This window comes from Hyaena hyaena, unplaced genomic scaffold (genome assembly GCF_003009895.1).
Source record: "Hyaena hyaena isolate Hyena2069 unplaced genomic scaffold, ASM300989v1 scaffold_906, whole genome shotgun sequence".
Lineage (NCBI taxonomy): Eukaryota > Metazoa > Chordata > Mammalia > Carnivora > Hyaenidae > Hyaena > Hyaena hyaena.
Genome location: NW_024081532.1, coordinates 280,739 through 300,304, shown reverse-complemented (window position 1 = coordinate 300,304; position 19,566 = coordinate 280,739). Strand labels below are relative to the sequence as shown.

Below are 19,566 nucleotides of genomic sequence, written 5' to 3'. Positions count from 1 at the left end.
TTAGTCCCTCTCCAGCCTCATCTCCTAGAGTTATTCTAACTCTTCATGTGACTCTTTCATACCAGATTAGGGGATTTGTGAAAGCAATGGTCAGCAGTGGGTCATACTTACCTCCCTAAACTCAGGACAAGCACAGTGCCAGGCATACAGTAGGTGCTCAGTAAACATTGGGTGCCAAGACTGATCAATGGAAAACCAGGAACTATTGAAGATTGTTCAGCTACCATAACAGATAACATTACTTTCTGGGGGCTAGGGTGAACATCCCACGCAAATACATTTTCCATTTGGCTCAGTAATTGTTTTTCTTAGAATCATCTCTGTCTCTGTTTCAGGCATTCTCTGTACCTCTCTTCTCCCTGTTCTTATACTTGTCTCACTTTTTTCACTTTGTTTTACTTCCTTGTTTTGTGTCATATTTCTGTACCCTTTGTTGCTTTGCATTCTTTCCTCTTGTTTCTTTGTGATTGAATGTATGTCTGTTCTCTTATTGATCATCAAGGGTTCTAGGCTGGTAAGAATATTCCCAGGTTCATGACTCTTCAGAAAGAAAAAAAAAGATTTTGAAAGGAATAAAATTAAACCTTATTATGTCCCCAGAAGTTCCATATTTTTTTCATATAACTTTGGTAATATCCATAATATAGTATGTCACTCAAAGAAGCTAGGTTATGCATCCTCAAATCTCAATGCCTTTATGCAACAAAAATTTATTTTTGCTCCTGCAATGGTGGGTTGGTTGAGGCTCTACTCTGAGTCCTCATAGTGACAGGGCAGCCACTATCTAAAACATTGCCAGTTGCCATGAGTAGGAGGAGAGAATGTGGAAAAGCACACACTGGCTTTTGAAAGTTCCGCATAGAAGAGGGGTGCCTCTTGGAAGAGTGTGTGACTCTTGATCTCAGGGTTGTGAGTTTGAGCCCCACATTGGATGTGGAGACTGATTAAAGAAACAAACCTTTATAAACAGATAAACAAATAAATAAATTGGGGGAGGGAGTAGGGAGTGCCTGACTGACTCAGTTGGTAGAGCTTGTGATTCTTGATCTCGGAGTTGTAAACTCGAGTCCTACATTGGATGTAGAGATTACTTAAAAGTTAAATCCTTAAAAATATTCCAGATAGAAGAGACACATTGTAATTAGTCAAAGTAAGTTACATAGCCATGCCTGGGTTAATTGGTAAGAGTTAAATGGGGTGAAAAAGTACAGTCTTCCTAGGAACCTGGAAGGAGAAAGAGATTCACATATCTTTGAAAAAGCCTGATAAGCACAGTGGATATTACTGTTCCCACTTTACAGATGGGTGGCTGAGGCTCAAGGAGTTTATGTAGTTTGTTCAAGGACATGCAGGAAATGTCAGAAAGGGAGGCCTTTTGATTCCTGAGACTCTTCTCATTCCGTGTCTTTGGATTTTTAGGGTGCCTAGACCTCTTCTGGCATTTTCTACCAAGTTTTTGGACCCTGTTGTGAACCATGGCTTGCAGCATGCCAGAAGCAAGATAATAAGAAACCCAGCTTCACTCACCAACCTCTACATCACATCTGGTGAGGGCATCAGCATCTCTCTCCAAAATGGGGTTTTTGGAGGCTTCCATTTTCCGGGACAAAACCAAGTAGGTCACAAAATGTAGAGCACAATCTTTGAAACTTTCTAGGTAAAACTAATCTAGATACAGGCTTAAGGGAACCTTTTGGGGTAATGGAGGTGATGCTATCTTGGGGGAGATTGTGGTTAAATTAGTGAATACAAATGTAAAACTTAATCTGTATATTTACTATTTGTACATGTTTCTAAATAGCAGTTACATCTCAATAAAAATAAATGATAAAAGGGGCACCTGGGTGGCTCAGTTGGTTAGGCGTCCGACTTCAGCTCAGGTCATGATCTCACAGTTCGTGGGTTCAAGCCCCACATCGGGCTCCATGCTGACAACTACCCCAGAGCCTGTAGCCTGTTTCAGATTCTGTGTCTTCCTCTCTCTCTGACCTCCCCTGCTCACGCTGTCTCTCTCTCTCTCTCCCAGAAATAAATAAAACACTTAAAAATTTTTTTAAATGCTAAAAATATTTTTTACCAAATTAAAAAATATATTGTGCCAAGGATTCTATTAAGAGAATGAAAAGACAAGATCGCAAGTGAAAGAAAGTATTTGTAAATCACATATCGTACCAAGAACGTGTATCCAGAGGTGCCTGGGTGGCTCAGTCGGTTAAGCGTCTGACTTCAGCTCAGGTCATGATCTCACAGTTCATGAGTTCCAGCCCTGTGTCAGGTTCTGTGCTGACAGCTCAGAGTCTTAAGCCTGTTTCAGATTCTGTGTCCCCCCCACTCTCTATCCCTCCCCCACTCTCTATCCTCCCTCACTCATGCTCTGTTTCTGTCTCAGTCTCTCTCCCAAAAATATATAAACATTAAAAAACATTTTTTTAGGGGCGTCTGGGTGGCTTAGTCGGTTAAGCGTCCGACTTTCGCTTAGGTCACGATCTCGCGGTTCGTGGGTTCGAGCCCCGCGTCGGGCTCTGTGCTGACTGCCAGCTCAGAGCCTGGAGCCTATTTCAGAGTCTGTGTCTCCCTCTCTCTCTGACCCTCCCCTGCTCACGCTGTCTCTCTGTCTCTCTCTCCTAGAAATAAAAATATTTTTTTTAAAAAACATTTTTTTTAAAAAGAACATGTATCCAGAATACATAAGGAACTCTCAAAACTCAACAGCAAGAAAACAGACAACCCAATTTAAAAATAGGCAAAAGATGTGAATAGACACTTCACTAAGAGGATAGAAAGAAGGCAAATAAACTCAACATTTGGCCATCAATTTTGCAGACTGAAATCATGATGCATTACCACTACAATTCTATTAGAATAGCTAAAGTAAAAAATACTGACAGTATCATCAAATGTTGACAAGAATGCAGAGCAACTCTATTTCATTACTAGTGGAGTGCAAAGTCTGCTCCAGAACATAGTTTTAGCAATTTCTCATAAAGTCAATTACATTTACCATATAACTCAACAATCCCATAGGCATTTACCTGAGACAAATAAAGATATGTTAATACAAAAACCTGTACCTAAATGTTCACAGCAGCTTTATTTGTAATTACCCAAAACTGGGTTAAAATGGGTAAATGCATAACTTGACATATCCATACCATGGAATACTATCCAGAAGCAAAAAGAAACAAATTATTGTTACATGCAACAATTTGGATGACTCTCAAAGGCATTATGATGGGTGAACAAATCTGATCTCAAAAGGTTACATGCTGGGGCTCCTGGCTGGCTCAGTTGGTGGTACACCTGACTCCTGATCTTGGGGTTGTGGATTTCATCCCTGGGATGTGTGTAGAGATTACTTAAAAATAAAATCTTAAGGGGTGTCTGGGTGGCTCAGTTGGTTAAGTGTCTGACTCTTGATTTCAGCTTAGGTCATGTGCTCATGGTTCAGTTCATGGGTTTAAGCCTTGTGTCAGGCCCATGCTGATAGTGCAGAGCCTGCTTGGGATTCTTTCTGGATTCTTTTTCTCCCTTTTTCTTTCCCTCTCCTTCTACCCCCCTCCAAATAAATAAATAAACATTTTTAATAAATAAAATCTTTTTTAAAAAGGTCATATGTGGGCACCTGGGTGGCTCAGTTGGTTGGGTGTTCAACTTCAGCTCAGGTCATGATCTCACAGTTCATAAGTCAAGCCCCGCATCGGGCTCTATGCTGACAGCTTGGAGCCTGGAGCCTGCTTTGGATTCTGTATCTCCCTCTCTCTCTCTCTGCCCCTTCCCCACTTGCACTCTGTCTCTCTCTCCTTCAGATATAAATAAACATTTAAAAAAATTTTTTAAAAAGGTCACATGCTATATTATTCTATTTCTGTGACATTTTTGAAAAGAGAAAACAACAGTAATGGAGAATAGCTCAAACCAGCAAGAGGTTTCTGGGGATGGGAGGAAGGATGTGACTACAAAAGATAACATAAGGGAGTTTCGGGACAGCAGAACTATTCTATATTTTGATTGTGGTGGTGATTATGTGAATTTTTACGCATATTAAGATTCATAGAAATGTACACTAAAAAGGAAAATTTTACTCTATGTAAATTTTAAAATAACTTTTTCAATTAAAAAAAATCTTTTGAATTAAAAAAGAAACCTTCTAGGGGTGTCTGGTTGGCTCAGTTGGTGGGGCATACGACTCTTAATCTCAGGGTCGTGAGTTCAAGCCCCATGTAAATAAATTAATGAAAAGAAACCTTCTAGCCCCTCAAACAGCACAGAAGAGGCCCTGAGGAGGGGCACTGAAGAACTAAGTGCCCTGGAAAGGCCCTTCCTCCACCCATACCTGACCTTGGGATTTTCCTGGGCCCTCTATGCTTCACACTGTTTCTCCTGGTTCTCCTGCTAGGCCAGTGTGGGTTAGTGTGAGCCATACATCGCCTCCTTTAGACTCCAAATCCAGGGGCCAACGACTCAGTCTGCTTTGTTCACCTCTTTTTTTTTTTAAGCAGGCTCCATACCCAATGTGGGGCTTGAACGCATGAACCTGAGATCAAGAGTTGCATGATCTACAGACTGAGGCACCCAGTCCCCCTGCTTTGTTTACTTCTATGGCCTTGTGCCTGGAACTTAGGTACAAGATGGATGCTCATTGACAGAATGAAGGAATGTTCTAGCACTAGCCCTGATGTATCTTGCTACATAGCACAGCCTACTCTCTATTTAGCCTCCTCTTCAGCTGTACTGGACATACCACAGCTGGAAGGCATCAATGGTCCCCCTTTTATAGCCCAGTCCTGGGTCATAAGCTCACCCTTCCTGGAAAGCAGATTCTCCATCTGTCCTAGAATTTGAAATCTGAAGATATTAGTAATCTGAAGAGTTTTGGGGTGCCTGGGTGGCTCAGTCGGTTGAGCGTCCAACTTTGGCTCAGGTCATGATCTCACTGCTCGTGGGTTCGAGCTCCGCGTCAGGCCCTGTGCTGACAGCCAGCTCAGAGCCTGGAGCCTGTTTCAGATTGTGTGTCTCCCTCTCTCTCTGCCCCTACCCCACTCATGCTCTGTCTCTCTCTGTCTCAAAAATAAATAAACAATAAAAAAAAAGTAATCTGAAGAGTTTATTGTTGCTGTCATGTTAATTTTTGAAGTACATTTTTATTATGAAAAATAACATCTGTTCAATGTTTTTTTAAAAACCCAGCCAAAACAACAACAACAAATAGGCAGATTTAGTCCTACTTCCCAGAAGCTATAACTGTTACTAGTTCCTTCTCTATCTAGAAAGATTTATGTGTATGTAAACATGTATGTCCATATACATGTAACAGGTATGAATGAACTGATCCACAGCTCTTAGAGCACAGGTAATGTCTTATTTCTTTATGGACTCACTCATATCAAGTCTGGCCTCAGCCTTGACCATCACTGACTAGAATTCTAGAATCTAACACTATTCAGACTGTCTCCCTTGGGTCACACAGGAAAACCTTAGGCTCACACAGTCTTGAGGAACGAGGAGAGTCTGCTGCTTTGACCATGGTGTCAGCACTGCCTTGTGTTCCTTGTTTCTTGCCTAGGCCTGTGGGGTCCATTAGAATCAAGCCACTCAGGAGCACCTGGGTGGCTTGGTCGGTTAAAATCCAACTCTTGGTATCCAGTCAGGTCATGATCTCACAGTTTTATGAGCTCAAGCCCTGCATCAGGCTCTGTGCTGACAGTGCAGAGCCTACTTGATATTCTGTCTCCTTCTTTCTCTGCCCCCCCCCACTTGCACTGTCTCTGTTTCTCTCAAAATAAATAAATAAACTTAAAAAAAAAAAAAAGAAGAAGAAGTCAAGCCACTCAGCTGACCTGGGCAGGTTCTAATCACCCATTCATGACACCAGCAAAGCTGAGAGTGAGGGGAAAAAAACAACTTTGGAAATAATTTTATATTTGAGAAGGAGGAGAAAGAGGAGAAACAGAAGCAGATGGAGAGAGAAGAGAGCATGAAAGCAGTAACACTATGAGGGAAAATCACAAGTCTATAGTATACCCTTAAAGCTGTTTTTTGGTTTCATATACCTCTTCTATTTTTAATTATATTGGGGTGGGGGAGGTAGTGTAACATTTTTAGTGCTTCTCTATAGTCTTGATCTGGCCTTGCCTGGTGGCTGGGGATATTTGCCAAAGCTCTGAAAATGCCCTATCCAAAGTATCCTGGCCCAGTTCTCATGGACCCTAGCAGCCAGTGCCACCCAAGGGGCTGATTTGGAAGAAGCCTAGACCTCCACATGCCCTGGAGAAATAGCATCGTCTATCTTTTCTCTGAGTTCCCAGAAATCCAAGAATTAACCAAGAGGTACACTGTCTCCACATCCTCTCATCTCAGACCAGACATCCAATACCTTCCAGAACTAAAGCCTACTTAGTGGTGGATTTCCTTTAGACTCTCACACAGCCTGATTCTTTCCTTTCTTTCTAAAATACACAAAAGACCTTATACCTAAAAGTGTTAGAAAAAGAAGAACAAAAAAGAACCCCAAACCCAGCAAAAGGAAGTAAATAATAAATATTAGAACAGAAATAAATGATATAGACACTTAGAAAAGAAAACAATAGAACAGATCAATGAAACCAGGAGCTGGTTCTTTGAAAAGATCAACAAAATTGATAAACCTCTAGTCATACTCATCCAAAAAAAAACAAAAGAAAGAGAGAGACAGAGACAAACAGAAAGACAAACAGAGAGGACTCAAACAAAACCACTAATGAAATAGGAGAAATAACAATCAACACTACAGAAATACAAACAATTGTCACAAGATTATTATGAAAACCTATGTACCAACAAAGTTGACAACATAGGAGAAATGGATAAATTCCTAGAAGCATATAATCTACCAAAACTAAAGCAGGAAGAAATAGAAAATTTGAACAGACCAATTACCAGCAATGAAATTGAATCAATAATCAAAACACTCCCCCCAAACAGGGGCGCCTGGGTGGCTCAGTCAGTTGAGTGTCAAACTTTGGCTCAGGTCATGATATTGCTGTTCATGAGGTCAAGTCCTGAGTTGAGCTCTGTGCTGATAGCTCAGAGCCTGGAGCCTGCTTCGGATTCTGTGTCTCCCTCTCTCTTTGCCCCTCCTCTGCTCACACTCTCTCTCTCAAAAATAAGCATAAAAAACCCCTCCCCAAAAACAAAAGTGCAAGACCAGATGGCTTCACGGGCGAATTCTACCAAACATTTAAAGGAGAGTTAATACCTATTTTTCTCAAGCTATTCTAAAAATTAGAAGAGGAAGGAAAACTTCCAAATTCATTCTGAGACCAGTATCATCCTGACACAAAAACCAGGTAAAGACACCACAAAAAAAGAGAACCACAGGCCAATATCTCTCATGAGTATAGATGCAAAAATCTTCAACAAAATATTAGCAAACTTAATCCAACAATACATTTTAAAAATCACACACCACCATCAAGTGGTATTTAGTGCCAGAACACAAAGAGGGTTCAATATTCACAAAACATGATACATCATATCAATAAGAGAAAGTACAAACACCATATGACAATTTCAATAGTTGTAGAAAAAGCATTTGACAAAGTACCACAACGATTCATGATAAAAAACCTTCTGGAAAGTAGGTCTAGAGAGAACCTATCTCAACATAATATAGGCCATATATGAAAAACCTACAACTCAATGGTGAAAAACTGAGAACTTCTTGCCCAAGATCAGGAACAAGACAAGTATGTTCACTCTCACCAGTGATAGTTAACATAGTACTGGAAGTACTAGTCACAGCAATTAGACAGTAGAAAGAAATAAAAGACATCCAAATAGTAAAAAAGAAGTAAAACTATCTGCAGATGATATGATACTATATATAGAAAACCCTAAAGACTCCACCAAAAAACTACTAGAACTGACAAATGAATTCAGTAAAGTCACAGGATACAAAACCAATGTACAGAAATCTGTTGGATTCCTATACAATAATAGTGAAGCAGCAAAAAGTGAAATTAAGAAAACAATTCTTGGACGCCTGGGTGGCTCAGTCGGTTAAGTGTCCGATTTCCACTCAGGTCATGATCTTGTGGTTCGTGGGTTCAAGTCCTATGTAGGTCTCTGTGCTGACAGCTTAGAGCCTAGAGCTTCCTTCAGATTCTGTATCTCTCTCTGCCCCTCCCCTACTCGTGCCTGTCTCTCTCTCAAGAATAAATAAACCTTAAAAATTTTTTATAAAGGTAACAATCCCATTTACAATTCCATCAAAAACAATAAAATATCTAGGAATAAAGTTGACCAAATAGGTGAAAGACCTGTACTCTGAAAACTATAAAACACTGATGAGAGAAATTCAAGACAACACAAAGAAATGGAAAGATATTCTATGCTCATGGGTTGGAAGAATAAATATTGTTAAAATTTCTATACTACCCAAAGCAACCTATAGATTAAATGCAATCCTTATTAAAATACCAATAGCATTTTTCACAGAAATAAAAGAAACAATCCTAAAATTTGTATGGAACCACAAAAGATTTTGAATAGACAAAGCAATCTTGAAAAAGAAAAACAAAACTGGAGGTATCACAATTCCATATTTCAAGTTATATTACAAAGCAGTAGTAATTAAAACCATATGGTACTGACATAAAAATAAACACATAGAGATACCTGGGTGGTTCAGTCAGTTAAGCATCTGACTCTTGATTTTGGGTCACATCATGATCTCCTGATTCATGGGTTTGAGCCCCTCATCTGACTCTGTGCTGGCAGTGCAGAACCTGCTTGGGATTCTCTCTCTCCCTTCCTCTGCCCTTCCTGTACTCACACTCACCCTCTCTCTCTCTCTCTCAAAACAAAGAAATAAACCTTAAAAAAAAGGACTTTCTCTCTCCCACTCCCCCTCTGCCCCCCTACCCTGCCCCGCGCTCTCTTTCTAAAACAAACAAACTAACAAACAAACAAACACATAGATCAGTGGAGTTGAATAGAAAACCCAGAAATAAATCCACAATTATATGGTCAATTAATCTTCAACAAAGGAGGAATGAATATACAATGGGAAAAAGTCTCTTCAACAATGGTGTTGGGAAAACTGGATAGCAATATGCAAAAGAATGAAACTGGACCATCTCCATACACCATATCCCAAATAAATTCAAAATGGATAAAGACCTAAATATGAGACAGGAAACTATCAAAATCCTGGAAGAGAAAACATGCAGTAATTACTCTGAGATCGGCCATGGCAACATTTTTCTAGAATGTCTCCTGAAGCAAAGGAAATAAAAGCAAAAATAAATTATTGGGATGACATTAAAATAAAGTTTCTGCACAGCAAGGGGAACAACCAAGAAAACTAAAAGGCAACATACTGCATGGGTAGAAGATATTTGCAAATGACATCCAATAAAGGGTTGGTATCCAGAATCTATAAAGAACTGATACTACTCAACACCAAAACATGAAAAGATGCTTAACATCAATCATCAGGGAAATGCAAATCCAAACTACAGTGAGATAACACCTCACACCTGTCAGAATGGCTAAAATCAAAAAACACAAGAAACAAGTGTTGGGAAGAAAAAATGACCCTCTTGCACTGTTGGAAGGAATGCAACCTGGTGCAGCAATGTGGAAAATAGTATGGAGTTTCCTCAAGAAGTAAAAAATAGAACTACCCTGGGGTGCCTGAATGGCTCAATTGGTTAGGCCTCCAACTTTGGCTCGGGTCATGATCTCGCAGTCCATGGGTTCAAGCCCCACATAGGGCCCTGTGCTGACAGCTCAGACCCTGGAGCCTGTTTAGGTTCTCCTTCTCTCTCTCGGCCCTCCCCTGCTTGCACTCTGTCTCTCTCTCTCAAAAATAAATAAACACTAAAAATTTTTTTAAAAAATAGAACTACCCTAGGATCCAGTAATCACACTACTGGGTATTTATCCAAAAAAAACCAAAAACACAAATTCAAAGGGATACATTCACCCATATGTTTATTGCAGCATTATTTATAATAGCCAAACTATGGAAGCAGCTCAGATGCCCATTGATAGATCAATGGATAAAGAAGAAGTAGAATATATACATATAATATGTGGAATATTATTCAGCCATAAAAGAGAACAAAATCTCACTATTTGCAGCGCCGTGGATAGAAGAGCTAGAGAGTATAACACTAACAAAATACATCAGTCTGAAAAAGAGAAGTACCATATGATCTCATTCATATGTGGAACATAAGAAATAAAACAAACAGGGGTGCCTGGGTGGCTCAGTAGGTTCAGCTCAGGTCATGATCTCATGGTTTGTGGGTTCGAGCCCCAAGTCGGGCTCTGTGCTGACAGCTCAGAGCCTGGAGTCTTCTTCGGATTCTGCGTCTCCCTCTTTCTCTGACCCTCTCCTGCTCATGCTGTCTCTCTCTCTCTCTCAAAAATAAAAAATAAAACATTAAAAAAAATTTTTGTTTTAAAGGAAACAAAACAAACAAGCAAAGGAAGAAAAAAAGAGAAAGAGAGATGGACAAAACCAAGAAACAGACTCTTAATTATACAGAACAAACTGATGGTTACCAGAGGGGAGGTAGGTGGGAGGATGGGTGAAACAGGTGATGGGGATTAAAGAGTACACTTATCATGATGAAAAAAATGCAAATAAAATAAAATAATAAAAATATAAATAAATAAACACACACACACACACAAAATCCAAACTCCTCAAGGGGTCAGGAAACCTACAGCTTCAAGGAAACAAAGTCCTGGCTATGCAGAGGAGGAAGAAAACACCTGCATTCCTTTCTAATCCTTAATAGATTCTTACAATAAATTCATGATAAATTGTCCTGCTATATACATACTCTTTTGAATTTGATCCTTTCTTAGAATGATCCCTTTTGGGAAAGTTACTGTGGGAGATCAATTAAAAATCACTTATGGGGGCGCCTGGGTGGCTTAGTCGGTTAAGCGTCCGACTTTCGCTTAGGTCATGATCTCGCGGTTCGTGGGTTCGAGCCCTGTGTCGGGCTCTGTGCTGACTGCCAGTTCAGAGCCTGGAGCCTGTTTCATTCTGTGACTCCCTCTCTCTCTGACCCTCCCCTGCTCACACTCTCTCTCATTATCTCTCCTAGAAATAAATAAATAAATAAATAAATAAATAAATAAAATAAAATAAAAATCACTTATGAAATGTTTCTTGAATGAAGAAGCCCATAATATGCATAGTGAGGAAGAATTAGAGAAAGGAACAGACAGGATCCTTCTGACAAATTTCAGTCCAATTTAGACAACAGGACGTGTATACTACCTGAGAAACTATTTGAGAACAATTTAAGCCAATGGATATTTATGGAGCATCTACTAATAAAAAGCTAACAGTTTCTAATAGCCTACTAGAAGCAGGCACTACACTAACCTGGGGATACTGCAACCAAGTAAACAGAGATGCATCCTGCCTAGGTTGCTCAGAAGAATAGACACGACACGAAACATACAGGAATGAGGTAGTGACTCTTACATAAGGGGGAACACAGGATGCTACAGGAATGGAGAGACAAAGGACTAAACACAGGATGGGTTTTCAGGGAAGGCCTTCCTTGGAAACTGATATTTAAACTGAGACTTTAAAGTAACAAATAAAAATACAAAGACATGGGAGCTGGCAGAGGAGGTAAGCTGAGTTTACTGCTTACTGGGCAAGGGAGGGCCATGTCCCTCAAGAAATAATTCAGTGTTTTGCCCAAGCAGAAATAGAAAGGGTGAGATATAGGTCCAAAAGGAGGAAACTAATAAAGAGGGACTGAGTTTCCATCCATGGCTTACAATGGAGGCTGTACACTCTATTTTGTAATTGGTTCCCTTCAGGTCTTGGTTCTCAAAAAAGTAAGCAACTCTCAAAGAGATCCAAGGCAGGTCCTATGATATCTTGGGGTGCTCAGAGCCAAAGTGGGAAAAACTATATCCATTTGTTCCAAGGCTAGATGGACATTTCCTTACAAAGGCTAAATAGGAGTAGGACAGACAGAGAAAGAGGGAAGTTGATGGAGGGATCAGAGCTGCAGAGAACTGCACAAGTTCAAGGAACCAAGAGATTGAAGAGAGATTGAAGGTATAGAAGCATGGAAGCAGAGAGGTTAGTGGGTAAAGTAGGCTAGATTAATAAAGGCTTGGTAGACCATGTGCTATGGATGGGATTGTGTGCCCCCAAGATTCATCTGTTGAAGCCCTAAGCTCCAATGTGACTATATTTGGAGATACGGCCTTCTGTAGATAATTAAGATTAAATGAGGTCCTAAGAGTGTGGCCCTAATTTGATAGGATTTGTGTCCTTAAAAAAAGGCAGAGACAAGAAAGCTCTTATCCTTTTGTAGTTCATAAGAGTGGTGATTGGATATTCACACCATTATGTGACATGCGCCTCCTCAGCACATTACCTATGTGACATGGGGAGAAAAGAAGAGGCCTCAGAATTAAACCTACTAGCTGGCACTCTAATCTTGAACTTACAGCCTCCAGAACCATGAGAAATAAATTTCTATTGTTTAAGCCACACACTCTGTGGTATTTTGTTATGGCAGCCTGAGCTAATATGCCATATTAATTTTAATAAAAAGCTCAACGATGGGCGCCTGGGTGGCTTAGTCGGTTAAGCATCCAACTTTCGCTTAGGTCATGATCTCACGTTTGTGGGTTCAAGCCCCGCGTCGGGCTCTGTGCTGACTGCCAGTTCAGAGCCTGGAGCCTGTTTCAGTCTGTGACTCCCTCTCTCTCTGACCCTCCCCTGCTCATGCTGTCTCTCTCTCCTAGAAATAATAAATAAAAAAAAGTTTAAAAAAAAAAAAGCTCAACGAGGACTTAAGCTGGGGTTGTACATGCTCACACTTAGGCGTGTGAAGACTCATGTGGGCTGCAAAGAGGAAAAGGAATCTGAGCAGGACAAAACTAGAAGCAGAGAGACAAGGTAGGAGGTAAGTGTAGGCACCCAGGTTGGAGATGATGGAGGCTTGGAGCGTGGTAGAGGGGAAGGGAGGAAAAGCAGACAGACTGAAGAAACCTTTACAAGGTAAAATCAACAGGACCTGGGGATTAACAGAATGGAAGGAGGAGGGAGACCCTCCTCTAAAGGCCCCTCCTCCAAAGGCCCCTAAGGTACAGTTAGAAAGGGTACTGTGCTGGGAGTCTCAAGATTGAGGTTCTAATCCCAGATCTGCCACCAATAAATTACCCAGTAGCTTTGGCCAAGTCACTTTATTCTCCTTCACTGCTTTAGTTTCCTCACCTCACAGAAAGAATTGGGGCCTATTGATCTCATGGTCCCATCCAATTCTATGAGCTTATGATTCTATGAAGTAAATGCACTAATGAGGACAAATTAAAACAATAGCATCACCTCCCCCAAGGCGAGTTTAGGGACCCTTTCTCTATGCTTTACTTAACACTATTGATTATATATACTTATAACTGATCATCAAAGACATATCAGAATCCTCCACTTCTCTGTCTCCCTCAAAAAACTGAAGACTCCTTGGGGCAAGATCCAGATTTCCTATACCTGGAACCAGGTCTCATATGGTGATTGATTCTTTGTATTTGTTAAACTGATTATTTTAAAGTGCTAAGAAGACACATGGTTACTCTATGAAAGTGTCTTGGTACGTGTTGTGTGTTTTATGTATACAAGGCACTGTGTCAGATACTAGCATCAACAGTATAAACAAGAAAGCCAGTCATGGACCTTACATCAAGCCAGGTAGCTTAGACAGACATTAAACACATGAGGACAAAAATGATGGTTTATTTCTAGTTGTGGTAAGCGCTACAAGGAAAAGTACTGAGTGCTGTGAGTGTATAATAGAGAGACATAACTTGGGGGTAGAGAAATGGTTTCTCTGCAAGAATGACCTTTATGATTCTACAGCTGAGTTGATTCACTCACAGAATGCAGGTGGGAAGAGAAGAGGGGGGAGTGAGTAGAGGGGAAAGGGAGAGAAAGAGAGGCCTTTAGGTAGAAGGAATAATAAGCATGCACGAAGTCCTGAGGCAGGAAGGAGTTTTGGTGAGGAGAAGAGGAGAAGGAAGCCCACCAGAATGGTAATGTTAGTTACCACAGTTAGTTAAGCTATGGAGTTATGGGTACTTTCAATTTTCTTTTGAATACATTTCTCATTCTATAGATTTTCTATAACAAACATGTATTATTTTAATCATCCAAGGGGAGGTGAAAAAACACTGTTAGTTTAAAAAATAATAGTAAAAAGGATGAAGAGAGATGGGTGTCATGGAGGAAGGGGCACATTCCAGAGGGACTGGTGACATAAGCAGTGAGTAATTTCTATGTGGGAGAGAGCAATAAGCACATTGGTGGGGCTGGAACAAGGCAGCAAGGGTGACTCACAAATGATACACCAAGGTCCATGAAGGTGAGGCCAAGGAGTTGGGGATAAGATGAGAAGTCACAGTGAGCTGCTGCCAAGGGGCCTGAGCAGGGAGAATATACCTTTTTGCAGAGGTGAGTAGGATGGAGAGAAACCAGAGGCAAAAAGACCCCTGACAGGTCCCTGCAGGGCTGATGGAGGACAGCAGGGACCTGGTAAGGGCAATAGTCCTAGAGTACAGAGCCAGCTTCAATTACTTCCTCTGTTACTTCCCAGGCATTGAGGGGTTGGGCTGCCCCATGCTTTCTGCCCCTATAGCAGAAGTGGAAACTATGGTTTCTAAAGGTCCTTCCTGATCTGCAATCTCTGAGAAAGAAACTGTTTAGCCGGAGGGCATTTCTAAAGAGATAAAGTCAAAGATTGGTTTGGGTGAAAGGGCAGGGCATAGGCAGGGTCTGGAAAACTGTGACCTGATGCAAGTTCTAAGATCTGCTCCCACCCACTCCTGATAGTGATAAGCATGCCTGCTACCTACACTGGATCCTTTGCCAGAGTTCCCCCTGGGGCTGTGAAGCATGTTTAGAGTCGGATGTGAGTTGGGGAGGGGGTGGAAATTGGCTCCCCTCCCCTTTCTGAGCTGGACCCACAGGAATTGCCTCAGCCACTTCCCTTCTAGCCTTCCCTGCTCTTCCTACGCAATTACCTCAGATCACCATCTAATTGCTCTGCCTGAACGCTCCTTGGCATCTTCCACTCATCTCACACTCCTGACATGGGTGCTGACTTGCTCACTGCTAGCATAGAGATGAGACACAACTTCATCCTCGTCTTCCAGCCAGGAAGTTGAATGCAGCATTAGGGTCTGTGTCCTAGTCCTTGACTGCTCTCCTGAGAAAAGAGATACAAAATTATATTAAATCATCATATTAAATGAGTGTATCAAATGTAGGACCAGTCACTAAGTGGCTGAGGAATCTCTGTTCATAGCTCTGTAGTTGCCCCTGGAGGAGGCATCTGAAGAAACAGTCCCAGTCTCCACAAGTTTTATTTGCTCTTTGGAGGCATCCCGTTCTTAATAAAAGTGACATCAACGCAGAAGCCCTGGGTCCATGTCACAGTGGAGTTCTTGCTGAGTCATCTAGAGTACCTCACTTACCCCTCTAAGCCTCAGGTAGTTCCTTTCATTACTGTTATTATTGATGGTTGTTGAATAAAGGAGCCACTCACTCATAAGAAGCAAATGGAGAGCTCTGACAGAATATAGCAGATTGCATTTTCTGAAGATGAGTGCCCTTTTCCCTCCATGCTCTTCTTCAGTAGTTTTACAGACTCCAGGGTGGGGTCATGTTCCCTCCCTTTGGCTCTGGGTGGGGCTGTGACTACATTGACCAATGGGGTACAGGGAGAACAATGTAGATCATAAAAAAGATGAGTTTATAAAAAAGAATACAGTTCATACCTGCTTCTTGCTTTCAGTAACTCAGCCACCATGCAGAAATAACCCAATCTAGACCACCAGGAGAAAAACTGAGGCCCCTAGCCAATAGACAACATCCACTGTCAGATATGTGAGTTAAAAAACCTACAGATGATTCTGGTTCCCAGATTCTGAGTCTTCCAGCTGCAGCAGAGAAAAGCCATCCCCTCTGTGTCCATCCAAATTCCTAATCCATGAACCCGTGAATATAACTATGGGTGTCTCATGCTGCTAAATCTTGGGGTAATCTGTTAGGCAACATTAGATAACCAGAACATTGTGCTTGCTTTGGCAGCACATATACTAGATAACCAGAACACAGAGTAACCTTAGGACAAGCAAGAATGAGCAGCATATCAATTGAAGCAAGAAGTGCCCTAGAGGAGTTAAGAACCAAAATGGAATGCCATTAAATATGGAAAGCATTACTAGCTCTCACCATGTGATTTCTAACCCAGTTCTGCTGTGAAGTTTTTCCCTTAAAGGCCACCAACAACATCTGAACTAACAAAAAAACAAAACACCTCAACTTTTTCTCCATACTCATTCTTCTTCAACGTCTTCTTCCCTTGACTTCCAGTGATAATACAAGTTAAACTATCACACTAATATGTCTTTCTACTGATCTCTATTTTGTTTTATTCATTGATCCCTCTTCTCCCACCCACCTTCCCACTAGGGAATAACCAACTTACTTTCCAAAGACTTGGTCCCTTCTCTGTCTCCTTGGCCCTCAAAGAGTTCATTTCTTGTTGTTGTTGTTTTTAAATTTTTTAATGTTTTATTTATTTCTGAGAGAGAGAGAGCGTGAGCAGGGGAGGGTCAGAGAAAGAGGGATATACAGAATCTGAAACAGGCTCCAGGCTCTGAGCTAGCTGTCAGCACAGAGCCCGATGCGGGGCTTGAACCCACGAACCGTGAGATCATTACCTGAGCCGAAGTTGGACGCTTAACTGATTGAGCCACCCAGGCGCCCCTTATTTCTTCTTATTATCACACTATCACCTGTGTGCCAGAGTCCCTCACTCCAGTATCTACATAGCTAGACCTATTCTACATGAACTTCTATCTGGTAGATCCCATTTCCCACTACTCATGTACCAATACCTTATTTCTTTGCCACCTCAAATCCAACACACCCAAAATGAACCCACTGTAACAGATTCTGTCTCGGCCTCAGTCAGATCCTTTTTAACAGCATTACCCACAAGCATGTTGTCTGATAACCACACACAGCTGTACCCTTTATGAAGAATTATCCTGGATCAGATGGGAGCCAACTCTTCCCTACTTACACACATTTTGGGCAGACCTGATGACTGCCTGATGCAGGACTATAAAACACCAGCCTACCTGCCTACAGCTGTAGTCCACTCTTGTGCCATCTGTGCCAAGAGCTTTCCTATGAACTCAGACGGCATCTCAGCCCACACACTTGCTCAGCTGCTTCCCCTTTGACATCCCATTGTCCTTACTCTTCTCGTCTTCCTTCAGTCAATCTCTTGAATAAATGTCCCTCCAGGCCCTGGTTCTTTTTTTAAATGTATGTTTATTTTTGAGAGAGAGAGCTCACACAAGTGGGGAAGTGGCAGAGAGAGACACACAGTATGTGAAGCAGGCTCCAGGCTCTGAGCTGTCAGCATAGACCCTGACGCGGGGCTCAAACCCATGAATTGTGAGATCATGACCTGAGCTGAAGTCAGCCGCTCAACCAGCTGAGCCACCCAGGAGCCCCATAGGCTCTGCTTCTAAGTGGCCCAATTGAAAACACCTGCCAAGGCAAGTTTGTTCTGTTTACCCTGTAAATCCTGTGTCTTGGCCACCCCAGCCTGAAACTCCCTATCAGGCCAGCCATCAAGCCAAACACATTGTCTAGCAAATGGCCCCAGATATATTCCTACCTCACAGCTGGATTGTAAAATCAGTTTTCCCTGCACACTGCCTGATGCTTCCTGTTTTTCCACCTTTCTCCAAAATGTCTAGCATGTAACTGCCAGATTAAAAAATTTTAAATACCTCTGATTGTACAGCTCCCCTACCCAAAAGTTCAATGCCTCCTGTTTCTAATGGCACCAGATAAAGATCCTTTTGTCTGCTTTCCTGGCCCCTCACTGAGATCTGGCTTCCACCTTATTTACTTAATCTCATTTTCAATATTTCTAGTTTTTGATTCCAGCCAGCTCCTTCAGAGTTCCACAAACACACACATTCCTATCACACCAGCAGGACTTTCCCTTCTCACCTATACTTTCCTAAATCCCTCCCATTAGTGAGAATCATCATGAGTTCACTCCTTAATGAATCAGATGCTGCACCAGGTTGTCGCACAAAGAAAACTTTATTTGCAGCAAATAAGGAGGTCATGTGGAATAGTTCCTAAAGCTGTGACTCCCTGCCCAAGGGTGGATGGGTTCCATTTTATTTAGGGTTAGGCTGAACATTTAGATAGGGAAACTTTGTCATCATATATAGAGGTGGGCTTAAGGTCATGCATGCACCTTCAGGAAATATGCCTATAGATACATTGTATGTTATGTAAATGAGGCTGAGGCTCCTCCTTGGGCAGAAGTTTTAGGATTATAATGAGGTAAAGGTAATAGTAGGTCATTCTAGAGGTCACTCCATCATCCATTTGTGCAGGTGCGAGTTAAGAATTAAGCTCAAACTGGTCTGGGTGTTCTGGGCTGGCTAAAGGTCTTGTCAGGGCACTTGCTATTGCTTAAGGGGCAGTATTGCTTTCCATTGGCCTGAGTTAAGAGATAAGCTGGAAAAAAGAGGTTAAGGAAAAATGTGGGACAAAGACCGGTGAGTACAAGCCATTGGGCAGTAAAGGTCAAGTCTTGGGTTCTAGCTGGTGACAGGAGGGATGGCCAGCTGTCTTCTAGTATCCACTCATTCCTTCTTCCCAGTTTCCAGCTGGGCACATTGCTGCCTAGAGTAAATAAACATGTCCAGGCCTCCCTTGCAGCTAGATATAGTTAAATGACTTCACCTCAACCTATTTCGTATAAGCAGATATGTTGTGTGTTACTTCTGTTGATGGCCTTAATAGGAGGGAGAATGTTTTTTTCGCCTTTCTCTTCCTTACTGTAATGTGGAGCTTATGCAGTATTGCGGAGGAAGAGTTTCCTCTGTCATTCAGAGTCCTTCCAGCTGGATTAAGACTCAAATTGACATAAGAAAGATTAACAGGAGAAAATCAAGTGTAATACCATACATTCAGGGAATCCACACAGACATGAAATTCTAAAGACAATGAGGCAACATGATGCTTATATGAGCTTGGGAGAAGGGTCGTATCTGATGACAGAAAGGAGTGAAAGACCATTAGCAGGGAAGTGAAAGGAGATATTTGGAAAAAACAAAGGTCTCCCTATTATGCAGACAAGTTTCTTAGGTAAAGAGAAATCTTTGTTAGGAAATCCTGGGTGGCTCAGTCAACTAAGACGCCAACTCTTGATTTTGGCTCAGGTCATGATTTCACTATTTTATGAGTTCAAGCCCCACGTCAGACTCTGCATGCTGACTGTGAGGAGCCTACTTGGAACGATCTCTCTCTCTCTCTCTCTCTCTGTTTCAAAAATAAATAAAACTTTTAAAAATAGCTCTCTTTGGTACAAGAAAGCTCTCTCTGGTGTAAGCAGGCAGTAAAGGAGATGTGAAGAGCTTCTCCATCAGGAGAAGACGCATTTTGATTTCTTATAACTCAAAATAATATTCATGCCAAACTGGCCTATCTTG

General features: G+C 41.5%; 1 pseudogene; it reads left to right on the top strand.

The window, feature by feature from the left end:
* The first annotated feature begins 12,332 nt into the window (after positions 1-12,332).
* LOC120222680 lies at positions 12,333-12,417 on the top strand (annotated as a pseudogene).
* The last annotated feature ends 7,149 nt before the right edge of the window (positions 12,418-19,566 follow it).